A 27,442-nucleotide genomic window follows, 5' to 3' on the forward strand; every position below is an offset into this window, starting at 1 on the left:
TGACATATTTATAACATTCTTGTTTGCCCTTTTTTACTCGTAAGTATACTCGTAAGCATCGCGCCGTCGCGTCGATACCTCGGAGGTGAACATGGAAAAGGTCGCGCGGCGTTTGTTTTATTAGCCCTGCGGTGAGCGCCTTAGTGGGCATCCCGCGGCACTTAAAACTGCAAATAGCAATCGCATATCTAAATTGTAGAAGATTTTAGATTTGAAGGATGTCTGGTTAATAGTCAACAACTGTCTTGCCGAGTAATCTACCGATTCGATCGATAGATAGGTTTCGCTAATAGTAGGGCCCTCGTCCCCTCCTTTCCTCCCCCGTCCTTTCCCTGGAGGTATCGTCGGGCTCTCATCGCGGCGATGCCTCCAATCCTTTTTCCTTTCTGTCCTCCCCCTTCTGGGCGCAGAGGTAAAAAGCTCGCGCTTATAGACCCTGCCCTAGGAGTGTAACCCGCGAGCCCGCCCTAAGGATTTCGTTCCATCTGTCTTGCCGAGTAATTTCCATTACGCCCTTGGCGTGATTTTTTAAAAGGAATCTTCTGACGCTATTATAAGAGTTATTGCAATTGACAATTATATTGTTGATAAAACCTGCGGCGCAAAAATTAAAATTAGTGTACATTTTTGGACTAAATGGTGGATATAGATATCAGAAATGCTTATAATTGAAGAGCGATTCCAAATTCTTTAATCCGGTAAATTAAACGCGAAACCTACAGCACAGAAACTGAACTTTGCGGCATTTTGCTGTGAGCTTTCCCACCTTCAGGTTTCCCATTTGCTTCCACTTAGCATCGCTGAACGTGAATATTTACTCCTTATTGTTCCACGCTTTCATTCCATCGATTTGGTTACATTTAATCCTCACGGTGCTTACGGGACTGGTGGTAGGATTAAGAAAATGTCTGGAAATGATAACATTATTTGGCAGCAATCCGGCACGAAGGACCAAAACATATGCCCGCGGGGTCGTGTGCCCCTGGTTATGATAAATGAAAGGCGAGGACAACTTAAAGTGAATGTGGGTTTATTTCCCGCACGACTTCCAACAAAGGACACGATCATCTTCGTCCACACGCTCCCGGCTTTCAACACCGATAGTAAAAACCCAACCCACACCGAAAGCGAAACGGCTTGAAGGAGAAAGGATTACTGACCCTCGCGTAACGGTTTTGCCTGGGAGCCCTCACTATGAGGGCTATGAATGAATTCCCCTTGGTGGAGACCGCAGGAGGAAAGGGTCGACCGAAGAGGCCAGACTTGGGAATCCCCATAATCCTTGAGAACGGCGACACTCGCCACAGGAGTCGACAAGGGGGAGGTAAACAACCCAAGACTGTTTACAAAACGTCCACTCCCAGAGATAGACAAAAGACCCCTGGTGATTCATATCATAGAGACTACTTTTTAAGCAAAAGTGTGGGGTGCAAATGAAGGAAAGCAATTGGCCTTGCAGCAGGTGCCGGGATTTCCAACTCCTCCTTTTTCTACTTCTTTGGCATTTTACGAATTTTAGCTGAGAATATCAGTGCATACGCTACCGTCGGTCAGTGCTGTTCTAAAGATGAATACAGGAAAAAAGTTGCGCTCTTTCACGGCCGGAGAAAAACTGAAAGTGATTCAAGACGCTGAGCAAGTAGGGAATCGCGCAGCCGGACGAAAGTTTGATGTGTCGGAATCATGTATAAGAAGATGGAGGAATGATAAGGACGCATTGCTCCACACAAATAGGGGAAGAAGATCCTTCAGAGGAAAATCTGCCAGCTACCCCATCCTGGAAGAAAGGCTGGCGCATTACATCAGGGATAGACGGCAATTTGGCTATGCAGTGTCGACGGAAATGTGTGTTTTTAAGGCGCTTGAAATAGCCAGAGAGATGAATATCAGCCATGATCAGTTTAGGGCAAGTGAGGGATGGGTTCGTGGGTTTTATCGACGGAACGGCTTTTCCATTAGAAGAAGGACAACAATTTCGCAGCGCCTTCCCGAAATGTACGAAGAGAAATTGATTAACTTTCAACGATATGTAATTGGCTTGAGAAAAAAGAATTCGTACTTGTTAGGCCAAATCGGTAACGCTGATCAGGTACCAGTTTACTACGAAATGCCAATTGAATGTACAATCAATGAGAAAGGAGCAAAATCCGTAATGATGACTACTGGAGGAGGAGAAAAACAGCGGTGCACGGTCATGCTTGCAGCATTGGCAGATGGGAAGAAACTTCCTCCGTTTGTAATTTTCAAAAGGAAAAACCTCCCGAAAGAAAAACTACCTCCAGGCATTATTGTTCGGGCTCAAGAGAAGGGTTGGATGGACAATAGTTTGGTGTTAGATTGGATTAGGTGTGTGTGGGAACGTCGCCCAGGGGCTCTGCTCAACCTTCCCAATATGCTTGTCCTGGACAGTTTTCGCGGGCATTTAACAGATGGAGTGAAAAAATATCTCACCAGTCGTAAAACTGACCAAGTTATTATTCCCGGGGGGATGACTTCAGTTTTGCAGCCTCTAGACGTGTGTATAAATCGCCCCTTCAAGGCTAACATGAAGAGGAATTATACAGAGTGGATGGCAGGAACGGTGCATGAAACAACACCAACAGGACGAATGAAAAAACCAAGTCTAACACAAATATGCCAGTGGATAATTAGTTCTTGGAAGTTGATTCCTGAAGACTTGGTGATAAAAAGTTTCAAGAAGTGCTGCATTACGAATAATTTGGATGGGAGCGAAGACTGTATGACTTGGGATAGCAATGACGAGGAAAATTCCGCTGGAGAGGGCGATGATACCAGCGACATAGAATGAAGGTCAGTGAAAACGATATTAATATTCATTGATGAAACCTATGATTCATAACTCAATTTATATTTTGTCTTCTGAACCATGTACTATTTCTTTTGCCACAGGGTGACTTCAAAATGGATGTGACCGGACATGCTCCATACCGCGAAACCGGCCTTATTAGTAATCAGCCATTTTTATGTAAATTATTTGGTTTTAATACGTTTCAAAATGTATTTCGTGAAAAAAAACAAATAAATGCTTTTACTGCTATTGACAGTCATGATTTTCATCTTGAATTTATTTTTTCAGATTTTCATGTGATTTAATCCTTAATCGATCGTTTTTACGTGGTTGACGCTAGGAAATTTTGCATTTCAAATGTTGGCATTTCCGCTCGCCATCGCTTTCGGCAAAGAGTAGTTTCTATAAATTGAATTCGGTGAAAAAGATCGTCCTCGTAATGACTACCACTGGTCTATTAGGAAAGTGAAGGGAAAACGGCATTCAAAATTAGCGATTGGTGTGACTGCTCGGCAATTATGAATTGCAGCATAGCCAGACTTTCTTCATTTCAATAAATATCGATTTCTCACCCATTGCATAGTGTGATAAAAAGTCCTAGGAGAAAAAGGCTGATAGTACAAGTGAATACGTACTTATCTTCGCGCGCCATACGTGCGGTGTAAATTTAGATGAAAATTCGCGCTCATAAATTTTTAGTTCAAAATGCCGCGTAAATGTTTAGTTCAAAATGCCGCGTAAATGTTTACTTCAAATTACACGTAAATGTTTAGTTCAAAATGCTGCTTAAATTTTCAGTATTGCAAGTTTGATAATCGTCAACAGTCCAGGCATACCTCTGCAACTCTTCGCGGTGGGGAAAGAAGAATTCCGGATTTTTTTTTTTTTTATCAGCACCGTTGCTCAAAATAGGGGTGCGCCTCTTACACGTGTGCGCCTCTTACACAAGCTTATACGGTACCTTGTATAGTGTTGATGAGTATATGAACCATTGTAAAGAAAACATTTGTAAACGTATTCTATGAGCAGTGCTTGTACTTAATATTTTATGCTGTGACAAATGTGACTTTCAACATGTATACTTTTACATGCGAATGTTACCTGATATATCATCCCATGTAATTCATCAGTGTATTGTATTGGAAAGCACGGATAAACCAAACTTTCACTTAAGTGTCTTTTAATGTTCATAATTTACCTAAAACAAACAATATGTTATTATTTATGCAGTTATTCTGTTATTTCAGAGTGCTTCCCGGACTCAAGGAGAGCTTTCTTCACCAGTTCACGATCTTTTTAGCGGCGATAACATGGTTGTACTCGTATTATTAATGCTTTGTTTAAGGCCTGGTTTCGAAAACCACACAACCGTGTATGTGTGATCACGGATATGGAAAAGCAGTTTACATGAATGCTTCAAAACCACTGCTTGAAGTCCGTCACCATGCCATGTAGTCAAGTCTGGCACAAGTTGCCCGGGTTGCAAATGCTGCAGGATGTTTATCCGTGATCACTGAGCGTGATCGCTCACTGCAAGGCTTGGAAAACAGGAACACGGTGCTCCCGTGTATTCTGTATGTGCACGAAACCACTTCCATTTTATCGGTTACTGTTGGATTTTATCGGTTACTGTTGGATTTTATCGGTTACTGTTGGATTTTATCGGTTACTGTTGGATTTTATCGGTTACTGTTGGATTTTATCGGTTACTGTTGGATTTTATCGGTTACTGTTGGATTTTATCGGTTACTGTTGGATTTTATCGGTTACTGTTGGATTTTATCGGTTACTGTTGGATTTTATCGGTTACTGTTGGATTTTATCTGTTACTGTTGGATTTTATCTGTTACTGTTGGATTTTATCGGTTACTGTGGATTTTATCGGTTACTGTTGGATTTTATCGGTTACTGTTGGATTTTATCGGTTACTGTTGGATTTTATTGGTTACTGTTGGATTTTATCAGTTACTGTTGAATTTTTTACAGTTACTGTTGCGTTTCATCAGTTACTGTTGGATTTTATCGGTTACTGTTGGATTTCAACAATTACTGTAGGGTTTCATCAGTTACTGTTGAATTTTCTACAGTTACTGTTGGATTTTCTACAGTTACTGTTGGATTTTCTACAGTTACTGTTGGGTTTCATCAGTTACTGTTGGATTTTAACAGTTACTGTTGGATTCAACAGTTGTCTCAATTAACTGTTGAAATTTTCAACAGTTTTTTTAACAGTTTTTTCGCTAAGGGATACGCCCACGACTACGGTACTCACCTTGGGTTCCATGGTGCTGTGACCGTAGGTCGACGGCGCAGGCTGCTGGCCGATGGAGCGCACGACAGTCCCTCGAAGCGAACACCACGCAAACGGTTCAGCTCCGAGTAGAAGACGGACAGATCTTTGTCAAACTGTTTCCTCGAGTCCAGGGCGTGCCTCAGACTGCGGTGCGCTCTTTTATGCAAACGTTCAAATTCAATCATTACCATTTTACTACAGTAAAACCTCTTTACATCGTAATAGAGGGGACCAAAATTTGGGCAATTTGATGTATTGAGGTTCACTATAGAGAGGTTTCAGTGATAGGCACCATTTTATTCATATCCTTTAGATATGAATGGCACTTCTGTCTTTTAAACCATTTTATTTATGTGTTTAAACAAAATTGCATGCATCAGTGAGCATATATTCATTATTGAAAAAGCGAGCGCACATGATTTTTACCATGATTTGAGAGAAAACAATGTTATCTCTCTCAATTCAACAGTCACTTAAAATGATTGGGATAGTTGGATACCTTTTTCTTATTTACTGTTAGGTATGCTCTAATGAATACAGCACTGGAAATATTCACTCAAAAATTTTAGCTAAGAACATGAAATCAAATAATGCACTCTAATGAATAGAGCATTGAAAATATTTGCACAAAAATTTCCACACGTGATTGGATGTAGTAAAGGTTTGTTGTCTTAATTTCAGACAAACAGATAGATAGACAGACACGAAAGTACGTTAAGAAAAACATTGAAAAAAAGAATCAAAGAACGTAACGAATGGCAACAGTTCTTACCTTGGAAGCAGTCTCAAAATCTCTATGCTGAATACGTTCTTCCACATTAAGCCTTCTTCTGATCCCTTCAATTTTCTGAAAGGAGAAGAAACATTTGTGAGCACCATTTATGAATGTATGCATTTATGCTGCGGCCCTGTGAGGCCACCATAGTGCGAGGCTATGAGCGCCGGCACGATGCAGGGTGCTATCAGGTAGAAGTGTACCCTGCTAGTAGGTATCGCTTGGATTAAATAAGGATTATTAATACCCTATCAAACAAAGGAAACTTTTCAACCATAGGAAAGATTAATAGATGAATATTAAGAAATGCGGTTTGTCTTTAACCTATTACAACCCAATGTTGCTTGCAAGCAACATCAATAATGTACACATATAATACTGTATGTATTGAGGAAGCTAAGCTTTCTAATCCCCTCAGAACATCTCAAGTCCATTTACTATGCTCTTTTCAACAGTCACTTGAGTTATGGGCTAGAGATCTGGGGTAATGCCCCAGCTACAAAATCTATTTTTCACTTACAGAAAAAAGCCATAAGAATAATAACTCATTCTCCCTCAATAGAACATTGTAGGCCATTATTCAGGAAACTGAACACACCGTATAAGCGCGTGTAAGAGGCGCACCTTTTTTCCCAGATATTGCAGCCGAAAATGGGGGTGCGCCTCTTACACAAACTTCTTATCTTCCCCCCCTCCCCTTCACCAGTTGCAAGTTCAAGGGGAACTGAGTGGCCTTGGTTTTCAGTGTGAGTCAGTCATCTGAAACCCTGGGTCAAAATCAAGCGGCAGGCAGGGGAGTTTCTCCCTTAGTGACGTATTTTTAAAATGCTCCTGTTTGAATTTCTTGCAAGCATCGCGCCGTCACGTCGGTACCCCAGAGGTGAACATTGAAAAGATCGCGCAGGATGATTCGCTCCGGAGCGCGCGCTAAATTTATTGCCACGAGTGGGCATCCCGCGGCATTTATACTGCATATAGTAATATTTGTGTCAAAACCTGCGGTTGAAAAAATTCGAACGAGTGTGCTCATTGTTGGACTTAATGGTTGATAGGAGAAATCGGAAATGCTTATAAGTGAAGAGCGCTGAAGGAGAGGTCGAGGGGAAGAGGGCTCCCTCCCCTCCGTATTTAAAGCTACGAGCGAAGGAGCAAGGGAAGAACACGTCCGATCTTGCATGTGACGTCGTTGCCTTTAAAGCGAAGGGGCGAAGGCGCAGCACTGTGATATACGCAGTTTGCGTTGCCTGAGTTTCCAGTCCGTCTCGTCTTGTTTGAATGCGCTTATGCTACGCTTGTTTCTTCCGAAATTGTGCTGTTTGGACTATGTTGAATATTAGTAGCCTTATTTTAGCTATAAATCTTTGCGTCAATCAATTGGAGCTCAAAAAACTTAAATGCTGTAAGATATACGTCGCGTTAGGTCTAATTCTTTTTAGAACCTCGTGCGTGTCATACAATTGCTGAAAGATATCGAGATATCTTCGAGCTCAGAAGGTGACTCACGTAGCATTTGACCTCCAGAAACTCGGGGAATTGAACCTGGTAGACCGAAAAAGGTTAGTTGGTGGAATGGGGTAGGGATGAAACACGTTTCCATTGTTCCCCTGTAACTTGATATTTTCCTGTGGAGTCTCGGAAAGGAAAAAAACGGCAGAGGCATTAGCTGATGGAGAGCCGAGTGTAGTTCCGTTAGGATCCTTGCACACACACCGATTTTGGATGGCCGGTAAAATATTGGCCGATATTTTACCGGCGAAGCGATGCTTGCACACACGCCGGATTTTTACCGGTCAAACGATACGTTGCTAAGTTTTTGAGCCAGCGTCGGCGATCCACAGTGACAATAGCCGGCAGCTAACCGGCATTTTGCCGGTGCCGGCGTGTGGTCGGTACGTGTGCAAGCTCCAATGCTCTCCCATTGTTCACTATTGGAATGTGGACGGCCGATATTTTACTGGCCGTCCAAAATCGGTGCGTGTGCAAGGGACCTTAAATCTACAACGTGGTTATTATCCTACGGCGCTGAGATTGCCCCGATTGTTGTTCAATCTGTTGGGAAAGCTCATGCTATGTGCCTGTCGTGTTTTGCCTTAAAATTTTCCACAGCTGCAATTCTATTGTAATACTCCTGCGAGAGTTTTTAAACAAAATTGTTCGTGAGTAGGACAAGAAACGTAGAGCGATGGCGTATGCAAAGAGAGGATCGGAACTCTTTCTACTCCCTCTAATGCCGCTATTACCGCCGCAGTTATCAAAATTTCCTCTTTCAAATAGTACTGAAAGAGGACATTTCGATAACTGTCGAAATTCCAGGCATACGTCTGCAACACCGCACGATTGGATTAAAAAAATGTCGCAAAATTTTTTTTCCTTATAGCTTCGATCCTCAAAATAGGGGTGCGCCTCTTACACGTGTGCGCCTCTTACACAAGCTTATACGGTACTTACAGTCTATAGTCTGTATGTATATAGAGTACTTGTACATACAAAAGACAATCTCCAGTCTTTTACAATTAGGTCCGACATACATGACCACGACACTAGAAGAAAGAATCACCCATTTGCTGGTCAAATGAGACTAAATATAACACAAAATTCCTTCTCATACATGGGTATTAAGCTCTTCAATCACTTACCCGCGTCTGCAAGACGAAGCAACAGTACTAAATTAAAATCTGTTGTACACTCCTGGCTAGCATCTAAAGCACTGTACTCCATAAATGAGTTTTTTACTCAGGAAGCAGATATGGTTTTCTGAAAAATCCTGTTCTTTATTTAAGTATGCAAACTGTAATTATATATATGTAACACTGAACTGATGTGGTCAAGTGCAAATTATTTACTTCGTCGTCGTCGATTTTCCCCACCCCGAGATCCTCACCTTCTATTGCCTCTGCAGTGCCCACTGCGCACAAATTTCGCGAGTGGGCAATTGTTGCTATTGTACAAGTTATCACGATGAAGAAATGAGTTTTATCCAAAACCCACTTTATCTAAAGCAGTACTGCATAAACTTGAGGTCTAGGCGGTTTAGGCTCCGAAGCACGTGCGTATTTACTTGACTACTGCTGCGGAAGCAGACGATGCTCTCAATCTCCACGCGAAGCTTAGCTTAAAAATATGTACTTGATTTCGGTGCGAAAGCAGACGACATCAGACAATTTTTTTAAGTAAATTTCAAATTTATAATAAAAAATCTTCTTGTAATTACGTCGTAATCTAATTACCTTGCGTGTTATTAATCGATATATCAATCGATATCTTAATCGATATGGTTTCATTCCAGAAGCGAATGTGCACGGCTGTCGCCGTAATTAAAGGTTAATATAATTTTGTCCAATTTTTATGATGTTTAAAAACAATCAGTTGACATACTCAGGGTTATTGTTATATTCTCCGAGTACGCTGTGAGAAAGAAGACATGACTTATCTTTATTTGTCCTCTTTCCATAAATATACATAGGATAAATCACGAGAGATAGACGCCGTTTTCATGTAATTGTCTTCGGGAAATCTATGAAACATTGTGATTTTTATTCACATGGTATTGTTTTTCAATGTAGCGCTCATTTTCTTGATTTTAAAGGTGAAAAGAGTTCAGGAAGGCGATCCTACGAGAACTACCGATAGTAGATGTAATTATGATGACTTTTCCACAGATTGCAATCACCCTGACTGCTATTATTAACTTTCCTCGTTAGCACGTTTTCCTCGTTAGTATGTTCATTTTTTGTGGTCCCTTCAGAAACATACCAAACAAGTTCCACTGTATATAATTCACAGTAACTTTAAAATTAGAAAATGTAGCTAGACCTCTGCTCCTTTTACACAGCTGAGAGGATTGAGACTGGCAGCACACGTCCACATGTCTGAATGACGAGATGAGCTTCGCTATGCCAATCAAAGGTTGATTGGTGATTCGTTGAACGACGCATGTTAGGTGCTGGCCTACAAAACCAGAAATCCAGAAACCCTTTGGTCCCTAGCTTTCCAGATTTGAGTTTCTCATCTTAACATCTATATCAATGACACTGACTACAGGGTTCCCACTCTATCTTCATTATAAAATTCACAGTTTTTTCCAGGTTCTCACGGTCTAAATTGCGTCAAATTCACGGTCTGTTTGATGAGCCATTTTAGGAAGAAATATTGATCACATAAAAATCACTGGCCACGCGTTAACTAAAAATATAGCTAACGCGATAAACGCTGGGAATGCAAAACGCAGCAATGGAAGTGCTCTTATGACGTCGCCTATCGTTAGCAAAATTTAGGGCCGGCTAAAGGTTGTGAGTGGGAAAATGGAGGGTGAGAGGGAAGGGAAGAGGTGTCTGATTTCTCGCCAGGGTTAACGATCACTTTGGTTAAAGGTCGTCCAATCACAGCCTTAAGATCTTTGTGTCGTCATGACACACGGACCAATACTTGCGCTTTGAATATACGTTTGCAGATAAATGCGTGGGCAGTATCTGCAAGTGACTGACCTATTTTTCTTCTGATCCGTCAATCGTAGTTCTAAAAAATCAAGTTTGAGTGATTTTTAAGGTTTCATGACGAAATCCACAGCTATTTCCAGGTTTTTTCACGGCAGGCGAAATTCACGGCTTATTCACGGTTTTAAGGTCTTCACGGTTTGCAGTGGGAACCCTGGACTATGACAACAGTGGGAAATAAACCACACTAACTATATGATTGTGATCATACTTACACTACAAATTTGCTGATGATCTCAGCAACCATTGGTCCAAAAACGAACAGGATTGTGAGGGCAAAGTTGAGGTAGTTGGTCTGGCTGAAGTGTCGATAGGCCATGTAGCAATCCGACACTATGTCCGCAAGGTAGAGAACCGGGAATATCATCAAAAGGCCAACCTAATTGGAATAGAAACAAGTTACTAATATTAAAGGTTTAATACCCACAAAATTGATTGTTTGAGGCGTAACTTGGTGAAAGCGATTCATAATTAAATTAAAAAAAGAAGAACTTTGTGCTTTCACATAAATATTAATTCACGAACATGGTTTCAACGTTAGACGTCATCATCAGGTGAACTCTACAGAGGTCCATCACATCCTTTTATACCAGGCTAGGAGGGGTAGGGAGGAAGGTAACTAGGTTGAACGGATTGGTCAACAGGGAAGAGGGAGGGGGAAAGAACTTGGTCATATGGTATGAAAGAAGTTAGGGGGAGGAGGTTCCCTTAGGGGGGGCATGTCAGGTGGAGGGGGGATGGTTCAGGTGAGATAGAGGCCGATGAGTCTGTCATGTCATTAGCCCAGGAATTTAGGAGTGGGAGGCTTAAAAGAGGGGAGTGGGAGTCATACAAAAATTAGTTTACAATGTTGTCATTGGAACGTACGTGCTGCAAAATTTCCATCTGTTCCAAAGCGTCTAATCTAGGTCCTTTAGGTTCATAATGAAGCACTTCAAAAACAAAATCACTTTGACGATTGTTATCTCACAAATGTATAGCAAACTACTCCCTCCCAACCCCTCCTAGCCTGGTATATAAGGATGTGATGGACCTCTGTTGAGTTCACCTGATGATGACGTCTAACGTTGAAACCATGGTTGTGTAAATAAATATTAATGTGAAAGCACAAAGTTCTCCTTTTTAATTTAATTGCCACAAAATTGTTATGTGTATGCCTCTGGTTAATACAGTAAAACCTCTTCGCATCGTAATGGAGGGGACCAAAATTTGGGCAATTTGATGCATGAAGGTTCACTACAGAGAGTTTTTAGTGATGGGCACCATTTTTTCATATCCTTCGGAAATGAAAAGCACTTCTGTCTTTTAAACCATTATATTTATGCGTTTAAATAAACATGCATGCATTAGAGAACATATATTTATTATTTAATAATTGCAGACAGCAAGACCTATCAAGTGATTTTTACCATGATTCAAGAGAAAACAATGTGATCTCACTTAATTCAACGGTCACTTAAAACGATTAGGATAGTTGGATAACTTTTTCCTTATTTACTGTTAGATATTCTCTCATATTCAACAAAATTATTACTACTAGGAACTCACCTCGTTATAGGCAAGATTTCGTTACATGCATGAGCGTTTTAAATGAGTTTTAGTGCACAGTAAAACCCCTTTACATCGTTATGGAGAGGACCGAAATTTGGGCAATTTGATGTCTGGAGGTTCACTATAGAGAGGTTTCAGTGATAGGCACCATTTTATTCATATCCTTCGGAAATGAAAAGCACTTCTGTCTTTTAAACCATTATATTTATGTGTTTAAATAAAATTGCATGCATCAGTGAACATACATTTATAATTTAAAAATTATAGAAAGCGAGCGCACATGATTTTTACCAAATGTGATCTCTCACAATTCAACATTCAATTAAAATGAGGCCATGTGCCAGCTCGCCAAGGCAATGAAGCCTCCGCATATCCGTTAGTACCATTCGGCGGCATTATAAATTTAATACAGTCCACTATTCACCCTTGAATATTAATCATTTTTTTGGTCCTTTGGGCCGGATTTTAGTTTACCGAATAGCACATTTGTTGGGTGGATCCACATCGAAAGCATATTGTTGGTTATCATATTTGTAATCATTATTTGTCGTGGCGAGTGCTTGGGGAAATATTTGTTCCTTGTTGTTTCATTGGTATTTTTGCTATCTTTGGTCGTTTTCTTTTGGATATGTGTCAGGCATTCCCATTTGTGTAGCATTGTTTCATATTCATTTGAGTGAAGTTGATTTATCCTGTCCGATTAAGAGGCTAATGAAAGCTAAAGAGAGTAATAGGCTAATGAGGAGATTTCGATCAACTAAATTTAAATTTGAAGAGAACATGCGTATCATTGAGAAGTTACACGAAATATCCATGACGGTCGAAGGCAACACATTAGATAAAGACCTTTTTGAGAGTAGGTTTTTGCTACTCGATGATCAGTATAAGTCCTTCGTTGAATTATCGGATCAACTGCGGGAAATGACAATTGAATTAGAGCTAGATAAGGAAGAGGCACCACAGTTAAAGGCATTCGCTAAGGTAGAAGGCTACTACCACGAAATACGAGCTGTGGCAAGACATGTTCTGATTCAGGAGGTACCTGCAGCGTCAAATAGAGCCTCTTCGAATGAATCCGACGATAGAACGGTGCATTTACCTAAAATTACACTGCCTTCCTTCGATGGGAAAATTGAGAATTTCAAGCCGTTTTTTGATGTGATAGTTGGATATCTTTTTTCTTATTTACTGTTAGGTACTGGGTCAACCACTTGTTTTTTCAAAAAATGGTATTTCAGCTACGTTAGATTTTTCACAATGCCATTTTCACCATTTTTCCACACACCTCAGAGAGGATACTTCAAGTATGTGCGTGTGACATTATCAATAAAACATTTTCAACTACGCTACAATTTTTTTACCTTTCATTACGTATGGGACATTGTACACAGCAGGTTATTGGTAACGGAAAGTTAATGGAATTAAGTAGGTGAAATAGCCAATGTATTGAAAAAGGTTACTAAGCAAATGTTTGATAATCTACTTCTTATTGCTCCTCCTCTGATGCTGTATTCGTTCCATCAGAATGACCCAAATGCAAGCGTTTCACTAGTCCTTGGATGACAGCCTTTCTTCTTTTGGGGAGGCATTGAAAGTGCTCGAACAGTTCTTAACCTTTTCCCTACTGTACACGTATATACACGTGTGGATGTTTCCTGTCCCGGGAGACAACGGGCGTATATATACGTGTGAGATTTTCCCGGCCAGGAGATCGAAAGCCGTATATATACGTTTTCTAGCTCCCCCCCTTTTAGGACAGTCGTGGGTTTACGACGTCTTTGTCTCGGGACCCAACGCTTCGGGGTTTAGGATTAACCCTCGAAATCCGGGAGCAGGTACCCGGACCCTTCTTCTTTTATAACCCCTCTCAGCGGTACGGGACAGCGGTCATTCAATTGTTTATACAGTCAATTTTAAAAATAACTATTTGTTCATTTCTCAAGAAATATACACTAAGAATTGAATTATTTGTCTTTTGAGCAGCGTTTACAATTTTTAAACAAAATTCTACGACAAATATTAACTTATATCTCGAGTTATGTATAAACATCAACATGGAAATTGCTGCTGCGTTAAATGTGTTAATAATGGCCTTAGAACTTCGTTTAAAATTTGACAATGCTCAGATAAAAATGAGGAATTCAATTCAAAGTCTGTAATTTACGTGCAAGCAACAATTATCCATTTGCTAAATACATAAAAGCAATACATAAGTTGACCGCGAACCAATGCTGCAGGTATGGTCGTAAGCCCGGAAAGGAGGGAGCAAAACTACTCTCGGAGTACGAGATAATGCGAAGTCCCTGCGTGGAGGGGTCGAAAAAGGTTCAGCGAGACCCTTCTTAAAGAATGCGCTCCAAAAATGCTCCGTACCACAAGAAAGAAGAGTCTCTTGGGGCTCAGTACAGCAGTCATGCTAAGACCAAAACCTCCACCGTCTCGAAAGGGTTAATACGTACTGCTTTACAGAAGTTCTGTTTGCAGGTGTAGAATAGAATAGAATGGAATTTATTCTCCAAAGACCGTACAAACCTGTGTAGGTATAGGATTCGTCATTTACAAATACGGAAAATATTAACCCAATACAAAAAATGAAATATACACACATAAACACATTTTAATACAAGTACTTTAGTAAACTGTCCAGCAATTTGTAATTGCAAACAAATACATACCAGGTCAAGATATAATTAATGCAAGTTATGTGTGCTGCATAAATTCGTCAACTGAGTAGAAGATATTTATTTTTAAATATGGATTAAGTGCACACTTAAATGAACTTTTCGATTCACAGTTTTTTATTTCAGTGGGTAACTTGTTAAATAGTAGAAGGCCCATATTTTTCGGTCCTAGTGCAGTATGTCTAGTCCTGACATAGGTTTGGTGTAGGTTTGTAGCACTTCTGGTGTTATAACTGTGATAGAAGTCATTTCGGCTTTAACTGGAGAGATTCAGTTTAGCACAGGTGATTGCAGCATAAACGTAGACACAAGGAAGAGGCAGGATGCAAAGTTTTTGAAGTGAAAACTTCTTTAGCGGCATTAAGCACTTTTGCGGGATGGGGAAAATGCATAGAATTTGCGTGAGCGTCACCGACCCGACACCGCGATCGCTACAACGAGATATACATTTCCATCTTAAAATTCGTCTCTTAATATTACATCCACGGTAGTATAGTGGTCAGTATCCCTGCCTGTCACACGGGAGACCGGGGTCGATTCCCCACTGGGGAGGATTTTTTTTTATCAATTTTGTACAATTTAAAAAATTTTACAATGGATATTTCAACTACGCAGGCTGACTAGGTATAGTAAATAAACTTTGTTAATATATAGACTGTTAAAGTCTTTTTGTTTTAAAAATATTAAAATTGAAAATAAAAATCCATAGTGTATATTGTAAAAGTTCATTAAATATAAAGAACTCGTGCATGAACGTGCAGAAGAGTGTACACGCTATAAAAATACAGGTCAGTACAATTTAAGGCAGTTTCTTTTATGTGCATAGTGAACAATTATAGGTTTAAAGCATATTAAATAAAATAAATAAAAGCATAATATATTTTAATATATAAATAATGTTACTTTCTATTCATACACATCGTATTTTTAATATATATTCAATAATAAACAGTTTGCTGAAAAAAGTCATTTAACTTTTTGTTGAAAAATGAGTATTACTGGAAAAATTAGTTCTTTAATAATATTAAATCTACATAAAAAATAAATGGATAATAATTATTTCAGTTTTCACTTCTATCGGCCAGTCCTACGACTGCCCTGTTTTTATTTTAAAAAGAGGGCGACATGGTACATTGAAGGGTGCATTACACGTAAGGGTGTAGGTCGAGGGACCTGATTTGCATTCAGGAGAATTGACATGAGCAGTATTCTTTCCTTCTTTGTTTCGTAGGCCTTCGCTTCTCGTGTTTTCTCTCCCCGCCATTCATTTCTCTTTTATTCTTTGCCACATGGCTTTGGCACAGGGCGGGCGAACTGTTGACAGCGTGCCACACAAGGGGTTTGACGGGCGTTTTCCTGAACTAACGCTATCGTTTCGTAAGATAGTTTTGATTAATAAAAATTATTGCGTAAAAACTTACAGTGGAACCTCGTTGAAGCGAGTACGGGCTATAGCGACACCCCCACTATTACGAGAGGTAGCCGATGCACCGTCAATTGACCCTATAACAAGCGTGTTAAAAAATTCGTTTATACGAGACCCTTTCGGTGTTGGCTCTCGCCATAGCGAGGGTTTCACCGCCGGAAGACTTTCATCAAGACTCCTTAACCTCTGTAATTGCTAGCGATCTGTTATAAATGAAGTTAATGGAGTGCTCAGTCTCAAATTTAGTATGTGGTAAACTCTCGTTCGATAAATATAATGATTGACGAAACAATGCTTTGCATGATTTTTATTCAGTGCGGCGCTTATAAATTGTTTGAATAGTTAGTCGTTGTTTGAATAAGGAAATTTAGTGATGCAAAAAAACATCGCCTTTCGTCTGGATTTATGCTTACGTTTATGGGATAGATGTTTATCTGTCGCCGCACCACTCCTGTTCCTGTATATCTGTTCACAACAGGTATATAGGCTATTATTTGCTCCAACTCCGGTAAAGTGACAATTCGCTATAGCGAGTGTTTATAAGTGCACCGTGGGGTGTCGTTATATCGAGGTTGCACTGTATTTCATAACTTGTGTAATGTCACTCAGTTGGTATCTTTAATAATAAATAGGAAATTTGAAATATGTGTGCTTCCTCTATCTCACCCATTGACCAATCATGGATCGGCCAATGATATTTCGTCTCCTCATTTCGAAAGTTTTGATCGTTAGGAAAACATCTACTTACTGTGGACCGGATAGATCTTGTGTTCTCGCGATGTACGGTTTCAGGCGTTGTTTGTATATAGTTGTTGATTCTATTTTAACTTAATTCTCTCTACATCAAGTTTTCAAGCCTGCGTGTGGTGTGTGAAGTGGTTGACAACGTTAAATTTTCGAAAAAGTCACGTATATTCAGCCCATTAACGCTTATATGGTGATCTTGATTTTGCTTACGAATTTGTGTTTTTCAACAATCTCATATTCTGTGCTGTGAAGTGGCCACTGGTAAAGAAATTCTCTTTGTGGTGTTCTTATTCCGTAATTTGTGATGACACTGAGGAATTATAGTTCGCTGTGTGTGTGGGTACGAGGCGTACACAAGTGAGGCATGGAGAGATTCTTGTCAGGCTTTCGCCATCCTGTGTATAGTGTTTATTTATATACTAATTCAATTCATTGTATTTGGCAGGTGAGTGACTTTTTATGTGAACTTTTATGAAATAAGTGGGTATTTGCTTTGCACATGCTGTGATTTTATTTAAATGATATCCCGCATAGTATCCCTACCGCATGCAACACGCAAAGCAAGAATAAAAGTGGAATAGGGACTGGAGGGGAGGGGGTACGGTAGGGGAGGGTGCTAGTTTACGGAAAACGCCCGCAGAATGCGCTGCAGTGGCCCCAGCCGCGTCATCCGCTACGCTACGCTGCCTACACTTTTTAACATTGTGTGTCACATCTGTGATTTGCCACTCATATTTTCTCTCTCTTTTTTTTTAATCAATTCGTCATCTTCCTATCTATTTTTAAGTACCCAACACAATCATTTGCTTTCAGTCCGTCACGAATTCCCTTCATTCAAGCAGAACCGGTTGACTATAGTTATTAGATCTCCTAGTAAAATTAGACACTGTAATATTTCCATTGGGTGTTATTGTAACTCATTGAAATAAACTGCAGTAGGCGTACTGTGGTGTCTAGTGTTACTATCATTAAGAACTTCCACTTTATCGTGCCGCACATCAAACGAAAATGTTGACTTCCATATAAACCCTTAGCCAAAAAACTGTTGGATTTTAACAGTTACTGTTGGGTTTTATCAGTTACTGTTGGATTTTAACAGTTACTGTTGGATTTTAACTGTAAATGTTGGATCTGCAACAGTTACTGATGGATTTTAACAATTCCTGTTGGGTTTCATCCGTTACTGTTGGGTTTCATCAGTTACTGTTGAATTTTCTACAGCTACTGTTGGATTTTCAACAGTCACTGTTGGATCTTCTACAGTTACTGTTGGATTTCAACAATTCCTGTGGGTTTCATCAGTTACTGTTGGATTTTAACAGTTACTGTTGGATTTCAACAGTTACTGTTGGATCTTCTACAGTTACTGTTGGATTTCAACAATTCCTGTTGGGTTTCATCAGTTACTGTTGAATTTTATAAGTTACTGTTGGATTCAACAGTTGTCCTATTAACTGTTGAAATTTTCAACAGTTTTTTTTAACAGTTTTTCGCTAAGGGGCAATCTGGAAAATTATATATTTTTTAACTTTTAAGTTCCTGTCATTACTCTGTGGTACTTACGTAAACCTGCATAAACTGAAAAACACCGTGTAGTCCATATTTTGGTAATTTTCTTACCAGGGTCCTCTTGTCGTAATTACAGTAAAACCACTTCTCTTAACTCAACAGTCACTTCAAATGATTCGGACAGTTGGATACGTTTTTCCTTATTTACTGTTAGATATGCTTTCATATGGAACAAAATGGCCACAACTAATGATTAATAAGAAAATTACAGCATAATTCAGGTGAATAAGAAAAAAAATTTGAGCGCAACATTTATTGTCATTCCATGTACGTAATTGTGGCTGCATTAATGGTCCCTAGTTGTCTCGGTATGATTTGCAGAGGTAGTTAAGCCGTCTCGGGGGTGTCTCCTTGGTATGACAAGTGGATGTTTTACGAGATAAAGAGGTTCACTACAAAGAGTTTTGCATATAAATTTACATGTAAATCTGACGGGACCTTAGGGGTGGTATGAAATATGGAGGTTTATGATGTGAAGAGGTTCACTACATAGAGGTTTTACGGGTCAACCCGTCAGCTCCCAAACTTTTTCTTAATTTCACACATATTCCACTTTAAAAACATATGATACATATGAGCTCAACACAGTGAACACAATGGGGAATTTTCACATTTTTTAAAAACTCTGTCAAAATGTCGTAAACCTCTAGGAAATAATATCTACCGGGGGAAATTTCATTACTAGAGGTAGTTTTCGAGATATTAAATGTCAAAATGGAGGAGTAGGGGGTGCGAGCGAAAGTAGTGTGTCCAAGAGGTGTGACGTCATTTCTCCCCAAACAGAGTTGCTAACGTCCGAGGCGTGGAGTTAGGAGATTGTTGCGGTATGCTTATGCCAGGAAGAAGTTGTTTTTACCTACGTGAAGTGCTTTTATATCGAATTATAAATATTACGTGGTGCCTATTTGTTCAAACACATCACAAAATTCCTTATTAGATATACTTGTAGTTATATTAGATTATATTCGCCGTCATGAATAATGAAGCGAGAATAATGTAGTGGGTTAAGGCGATGAAGAGGAAGAACGATCTGTAGACGAAAACGACGGAATTTGTTTGAAAGATCACTTTAGTAATTACAACAGAATTATGTTGAAAAATGACTGGAGCGTGTGGTGCGGAGGACATTCAGATGCCCTGTTCGCGCAGTACCCGCCGATCGCTTGTATGGTGTTTTTGCTGAGCTATCAAAGGTTGAAAAAAAAACGGCCGTCGTAGTATCCGATGGCTTATAATTATTGTATTTTTTGAATTTATCAATGATTAATCATGATAAGAATACGTAAAGGGTACATACAGTAGGCCAAGGGCCCAGCTAGGAATTAAGGCCAAGAGGGTATTCAGGTGCAATTAATACTGGGAAGCCTGGGGGTATGGCTTACACGCCAGAGTGGGAGCGCGAGATGCAGGGGCCCTCCGCCAGAAAATATTTCCGATAAAAGGTTTAAAATGGTGAGTTTTTACGGCCTTCCGAGGGATATTTTATTAATCCTTACTCTATTCTACAAGTAATATTAATCCAATTATGCAAAATAGATTAGACTTAAAAATATCTCTGAGCTCTGGGGAGGGGGGGGGCGCGTTAGCCCCCAAACCCCCCTCGCTCCGCCACTGCAGTAGGCTACCTTGCCCCTCTCCGAAATCAATTTATTAACATGCGTAGTATTCCTACCTGAACTCCCTCAAAACCATATCTGCTACCTAGGAGCGTAAAATGTGTAAGAAACTCACTGATATATGACCACTACTTTCTCCAATAAACTGACTTTGTGCCACAGGAGGAAATACAATATGAGGAAGTGGTGGAAAGTCGAGGTCAAGAAAAGCACTGCCAATTGAAGCAAAAATCAAAAACTGTTGGTATTCAGAAAAAAAACCTGTTTCTGCTAATGCTGCTTATTCACCTATGCGGTTCTTCCGCCTGTAAAAGCTATATGGTATTGCAGCTAGTGAAATTAGCAGTTCAACTACTGAAGAAGAGTGTGATAAGTGATTCCTAGTTTGGCGGCAGCAGCAGCAGCTCTGACATGGAATCAGACAGGGAGATATATAGTCAAAGGGCCAAGTATACTTTGTTTTTGTTGGAAAAATGCCAGTGTTGTATTCAAGGATAGCCAGTGAAAATTATTGCATTGTCAATTTGCTATCACGAAAGGCTGGGTTACTTATCATGGTTATGACAACGAAAATTAGACTGAACGAATCCTTCAATATTTTAGCCCAGTAGATCTCAATGTCTCGCCCTCGACAGCGGCACAATATTTCTCTGCTTCCATTATTCCAGTGTGTAGTTTTTTTAAAAATCTAGTTTTTTGGTTTGACAAAAATAAGATGTTGCTTAATATGCCAATTCCCTTTCTTGCTCGCTATTCGCATGTAATATCAATCATTGATTGTTTAGAAATAGAAATTGAAAAGCAAAGTAACCTAAATTGGCAAAGTTTAACCTGAATAGGAGTATAAAAAATAAATCAGTCCTCACTGCAGTGAGTGACATACAACGCATTTTCTCTTTTATAGATCAGTTTTTTTTACTGCGATAAGTATATCAAACTGCGCTTAGTTTATTACGCTGCAAAAGGTATAATGCTAAAATTAACCGAAAAAAAAGTGAATTGCTAAGGTAACTCTAAAACAGTTTCTTTTACAGCAATCAGTGCATTATACTGCTGATAGTACAGAAAATAGAAATAATGTTCTTCTAAGGCAATTATTTCAAAGGAATCAGCTTTTAACATTACTGTAAAATTAATAGAATGTTACAGCTCAAATATTTTTATCTAAACTCAATCAAAAAAATCATATGATATTTCTTCAGAAAATTTCATTTCGAGGGGTAATGGTGGCCGAGCAATAGATAGTTTTGCTCTTCGACTGAATTTCTTGAGCAAATTCCAAAAGGCTGTGGGGTAGTGGCAGATCGCGGCTTCAAACAAACTGCTCACTCATTTAGCGGTAAAATTTGAGAGTTAATTAGACCATCAAGTGTTTCCAAGAATGTAAAGATCTCTAAAGATGACGTAAAGCTAACTAAGCAAATAGAAAGCTTCAGGATATGTTGAGAGAATAATAAGAAAGGTAAGAGAATATTGTGAGAATAGCTTGTCCTTCACTCCTGCATTAATAACCATTTGGTGCAAAAACAGGATTACAGGATAGCTTTAAAAGACATACAATTCTACCGTAACGATATTCGGGTTCTGCCACAATGATGGGGAAAATTTGAAGGTAGCGTCGGAAAATACTTTGAATGATTCATTTAACACCATTTTTTCAAAATAAAGTTGCAATTTTCATTTCAAAAACAGCGAAATTACCTTAAATATGTGCACAGAAAGCATTTGACAACATAAGGAATCAAAAAGCTTACATACTGAAAGCAAAAAATCATAACTCATATCATATAAACTACATTAGCAGTAACTAGATGCAGCAATATTTCATGCAGAAATTTTGAACAAAGGCCAAGTAGTTACTTCTGTATTCGTAAAACCTGGCCCATTAATGACAAAAAAAACTAGAAAAACTTACTGCGAAGACTTCACTTCTCTAAATTATGCAGCCAAAAAGACCTGGTTACTTTTAAAATATAAAGCCATCATTATGGAATCCACCTTTGGGAGATTATCGCAACAGCTTACACGAAACCGTCATCCATTTCGCAAATATTCGATATATTCCTTTTCTACGAATATAGAAAATGGATGAAAACTATTTTACGTGACTAAATAACATCATAATAAGTCTCAGAGAAAACGCGAATTTAAAAAATACCGAGATATTCACTTACTCAACGAGTGCTTCATTGTAGCTTCTGCGGCCTTGCATGCAAAACGATAACGACGTAGGGAGAAATGACGTCACCAACAATCAGAGCTGACTTCGTAGGTTTTTATACGTATACAGTATACGTGTATCTTCTACTGTATACGCATGTTATACACTACGTATACGTATATTTAATGTATACAGTAGCATGTGTGCTGTCTGGGACAAGTTTGTCGCAAAAGGCAATTTTCTGCAGCAGCAATACTGTAACATGGAGACGTCAAAACCTGCTGGCTGAGCATATAGAATAATTGGTTTTTCCGCTTGAGAATTTGAAAGGGCCAAATATTACATGATTCATAGACGTAGTATGTAATATTTATTATAGCTGTGAAAATTACTATACTCAGGGCTCTCCCTTGTAGTTTGGATACATATATATGGTCGACATATTACTTTGGGTTAAATAATTTCAATTTTCCCTATGGAACAGTTGAAGACACATTAATTTTCATTCATCTCCTACTTCTGGCAATAACCATCAACGATCCTCATTATATTTTCCTTCTTACATTAAGCTAGACATTCATCATAGAAAATTGGAGTAAAATATATTGTAGAATGCACTGCTGTATTTTCTGGTTCAGAAATATTATACTCGACTCCATACTTGCGAGTAATTTTCAACTCGACTCGTGATCAAAAAGTGCTACTTGGAAATCCTTTTTATATTCCGAAGGAGCAAATGCAGAGTAGGGAGCCTGTGACATGTATATAGTCAAGATACAGTGATGCCTTTGGAAAAGTACCCAAAGTCACCATAGCAAACACTGTTGAAGCTGAAGTGGAAGCTTATTTATCATAGATGAATGCACCACCAAATTCCTTCCCCGGGAAATACTGAAAGACCTGTATCTCCTACCCAAGGCTGAAAGTATTAGTGAAAAGGTTTATGGCCATACCACCATCCACTGTGTTCAGTGAAAGACATTTAGTTCTGCAGGAAAAATATGTGATGAAAAATGCAACAGGCTTTATCTTGACAGAGTGAAGATGCTTTGCTTTCTGAGCAAAAATTTAGTCTAAAAGGAGACTAAATTTGTGAGACATTATTGATAATGATAAGATATTATCGATAAAAGATAGATACTAAAGGAAATAATTTTATTTTAAATTTAAACATGAGTGTTAATATTCTAAAGTAATACCTATCATGTAACACCACTTTTCAGGTATTTTCTGTTTTGAAATTTAGCTATTATATTTTAATTACATAGTGATGATATGAAAGATGCTTTTGTTTGACTGACTCTTTCACAGAGTAATATTTTTTAAGTGGTTTTCTTGTTGCCTGGAATTAAGTGATATTTTTCTTGGAGCCTATGGCATCAGAATCGATGGAATCGGTATCGGTAGAATCGGAATCGAAATGTCAGAATCGGAATCGGGATCGCAATCGATAAAATTTTGGAATCGACCCATCACTAATATTTGTATTTATTGTATATATATTTTTTTATATCCTGACGTGTCCTATATCCAGTGTACCCCTTGTACCTCTAGATCTCTGGACAAATAAACATTATTATTATTATTATTATTATTATTATTACATCGTAATGGAGGGGCCCAAAATTTGGGCAATTTGATGTATGGAGGTTCACTATAGAGGGGTTTCAGTGATGGGCACCATTTTTTCATATACTTCGGAAATGACAAGCACTACTGTATTTTAAACCATTATATTTATGTTTTTAAACAAACATGCATGCATTAGTCCATCCACATAACCCTCCACAGACGAAAACTTTCCTACACAAGCCCCATAGCTATAGGCTCAAAAATATATAATTCACTCCCCCCCAAACTTAGGAGCATCTCCTCAATGAACAGATTTAAAGCTGACCTAAAAAGATATCTTGTAAACAAATCTTACTACAGCCTCCAAGAGTTCTATATTGATCCCTAAAAATATGTATAAATGTATGTGAATGTCACTTATTGTTATATTGTGTTCAATTGTTTAGTGTTACATCTACTGTTTAGTATGTTACATTTTTTTGATTCATTTAACTTTCATGACGTGCCCTATATCTATGTTCTGTGGCTCACTGTAATATATGATCTTCTGGACAAATGAAATTAATAAATTAAGAAATAAATCAATAATAATATATTTTTTATTTAATAATAACACAAAGCCAGTGCTACCGTGATTTTTACCATGATTCGAGAGAAAACGATGTGATTTCTTATAATTCAAATTCAATGTAAAGAGGTTCACTGCGTAGAGGTTTTACTGTATTATACATTATAAAAAAAAACAGTCAATTATACTTATACATGACAGGATCAATGTATCTTGTCAATGTGACAAAAAAGTCCCATGCCGCGGTTTCAGTGGGGTTGGAAAGTTCAGCGGTTCTGGTGTTAATTCAACAGTCACTTAAAATGATTAGGATAGTTGGATACCTTTTCACTTATTTACTGTTAGGTATGCTCTCATATGGAACAAAATGGCCATATCTAACGTTTAACGTGAAAATCACAGCATATTAAAGGTGCATAAGAAAAAAATGTGGTGCTACCGAAGAATGATGAAGATAAAATGGATTGACAGTGTGAGTAACCAGGAAGTGCTAAGGAGAGTGGGAGAAAAGAGAAGCCTCCTAAAAACATTAAGCAGAAGAAGGGACAACTTAGTTGGCCACATTTTGAGGCACGATGGTCTGATGAAGACAATCGTTGAAGGACAAGTGGAAGGGAAAAAGGGCAAGGGACGGCCCCGAATGAGTTATATAGGGCAGGTTATAAAGGATGTAAAAGAGAATAAATATGTAGCTATGAAGAGATTAGCGGACAGGAGAGAGAAATGGAGAGCTGCGTCAAACCAATCTTAGGATTGTTGACTAATGATGATGATGAAGAAAAAAAAATAAGCGTGAAACATTTATTGCTCAAAATGTCATTCTATGTACATATTCACAGCTGCATTAATGGTATCTATTTGTCTCAGTACAATTTGCGGAGGTAGTGTGGCCGTCTCGGGGGTATCTCCTTGGTATGATAAGTAGAGGTTTTACGAGATAAAGAGGTTCACTATAGAGAGGTTTGCCTATGAATTTACACTTAAATCTGACGGACCAATAGGGGTGGCATGAAGCATGGAGGTTTATGACGTGAAGAGGTTCACTACATAGAGGTTTTACTGTATTTTCTATCGCTAGCTACAACTTTTTCCCATATTTCTGGCAGAGCATGAATACCATTACGGGAAAAGTTGTTCATCTTGCGAGACTCCCAACCAATCAAGCCATTTTTTGAGTTCTTCATGTTAGCGAAATTGCTGATCAGCCTGTCCATGTGCCTTTTAAACCAAACAAGTGATAATCTGACAGCGCAATTTCTGATGAATATAGTGGGTGGGTTACGACTGCCCATTTGAGTGTTTCCCGGTAGCTTTTAAAGGGTTTGACAACATGAGATCGGGCGTTTTTATGGTGTAGAATCACTTAGCCGTGCCTCTGCTCCTATTGTGGCCATTTTTCACACGGTACTCAGCTAAATCGCATCAACTGGAGTCCATACCATTCTCCAGTAATGGTTTTGTTTGGTTTTGACAGTTCACAGTAAATAATACCAACCTGATCCTGCTAAACACAGAGCATAACCTTCACAGGGTGAATATCGGCCAAACGGACAACATAGAGCGATGACCACACAGTCCTGAAGACTTTCTTCTCTTTCAACGCGTTGCGTATCGGGGTATTTAAATTCCTAGGATCCTCAATTCTGGGAAACATGTGCCTATTAGGGCGTAATGCCTTTGGTTTAAACATGGTTAAAAAGCTAATGTTTAGAATATAACTATATCCAATCAAACCTTAAGATGCATCAATTCATTATGAATAATGAACAACAACTGAAAACGTACTAACGAATATGTAAAGTAAGCTTTAAAATTGTTTAGGTTGATGTGCCTAAAAGACGAGAATCTTCATCTTCCGTCCGGAACGTTCGGGAAAAAAATGACAAGAATTCTCGCCATCCGTATACGCAACATTTTAAGTTTCTGCAATAAATCCATTATTCGTCACTAGTCATGATGCGATGAAGAAAAGCTTTCTTTTTTTCTTGAAGATGGAGCTGTTTTTCATAGTTGTGTGTCACTCGCCATCTCGTGTCAGCTCAGTTTCGTTCTCGGGGTAATGGAAGAAACGCAGAGTCACGTTCGAGTGATGGGTCCAGTATCTGAAACTCCTAACACGTTGCAACCTCTCGCAAGGGACCCATCCTCGTGCATGACTCTGACACCTTACGCCGATTAACAACTTGCCACTTGCTCTCTCGTGGGAATTGGTCTCCGCATATTTCTCCAACACTTTATGCCGTAACACGTTGCAGTATCTTGGCGTGGGAAGACGTATGAAATGCATTATCATGAGGCCTTTCCCGGCCAATAGGAAGACGCCGAGGGGGTCACGAGACGGATGCGACACGGGAGGAAGCCTCTTGGAGGGAATGGACACGAGGAGTCTTACGCTGTATCTCGGAGGGGGAGTTTGTACCTGTGCTAGTGACAATTAAACGTGTGGAACCAGACTTGTCATCTCATTCTGTCTTCTACGAACCTGGCCCTTCCTATAAGCTTAGTGCTTACATAGTTGACAAAACGTCACTCAACGCCCCTTGCCTTCAAATCATAAGAAACTCAAGTTACTTTTGAATCATTCCTATCACATGCAAGCGCTTGGAAATACTCATACATTTATTAATTGAATATTCCTACAATACCTTTCAAACCATTGCCATTACAAAGACAATAAACATGTTCTAAAATATCAATGATGAGAATCCTTTTCCGTGGGCTTCCCAAACTGCTTTTCCCACCATTGAGTGTATACCTTTTCCCTCTGCTCTCTTCGAGCAAAATAGTCAGGGTAAGCAGCTTTTTCTTGAGAAAACCAATAATCAAGGACCCAATCAGGAGGCACAACAGTGCGACCAAATGCAGATCCACCTGGAGACCTGGCGAATCTTCTCATCTGCCAATAACTGTTCTTAAATAACTTCTGTTCCCCTTTTACAAGAAGTTCCTTCGCCACTCTTATGTCTTTTTCATCTTTGTGTCTATCAAAACGCTCACGCAATAACACAGCATGATAATGAAAGGCAGGCCGCATATAATAGAACCACTCCAAATTCCTTATAGAGTGAGTCCTCGTTCTACGTCCCCCGTTTAATGGCATTTCGCGATAACGTCACAAACATTTTGAGACCGTCATTCGTTTATCGCTCTTTTGCTTCGCGATAACGTCAAGTAATTTAAA

At 39.1% G+C, this 27,442-nt stretch overlaps 1 protein-coding gene across 1 annotated transcript in view; it reads right to left on the reverse strand.

The window, feature by feature from the left end:
* Nucleotides 1-27,442, reverse strand: part of LOC124172698 — a 60,159-nt gene that overhangs the window by 11,139 nt on the left and 21,578 nt on the right. Inside the window, exons 3-5 of the transcript XR_006868252.1 lie at nt 10,586-10,749; nt 5,875-5,949; nt 5,082-5,258 (exon numbers count right to left, since the gene is read on the reverse strand). The gene's annotated coding sequence lies outside the window, so the exon portion shown is untranslated. The remainder of the gene's footprint in view (nt 1-5,081; nt 5,259-5,874; nt 5,950-10,585; nt 10,750-27,442) is intronic.

Source organism: Ischnura elegans (assembly GCF_921293095.1).
Source record: "Ischnura elegans chromosome 13 unlocalized genomic scaffold, ioIscEleg1.1 SUPER_13_unloc_2, whole genome shotgun sequence".
NCBI classification, from domain to species: Eukaryota; Metazoa; Arthropoda; class Insecta; order Odonata; family Coenagrionidae; genus Ischnura; species Ischnura elegans.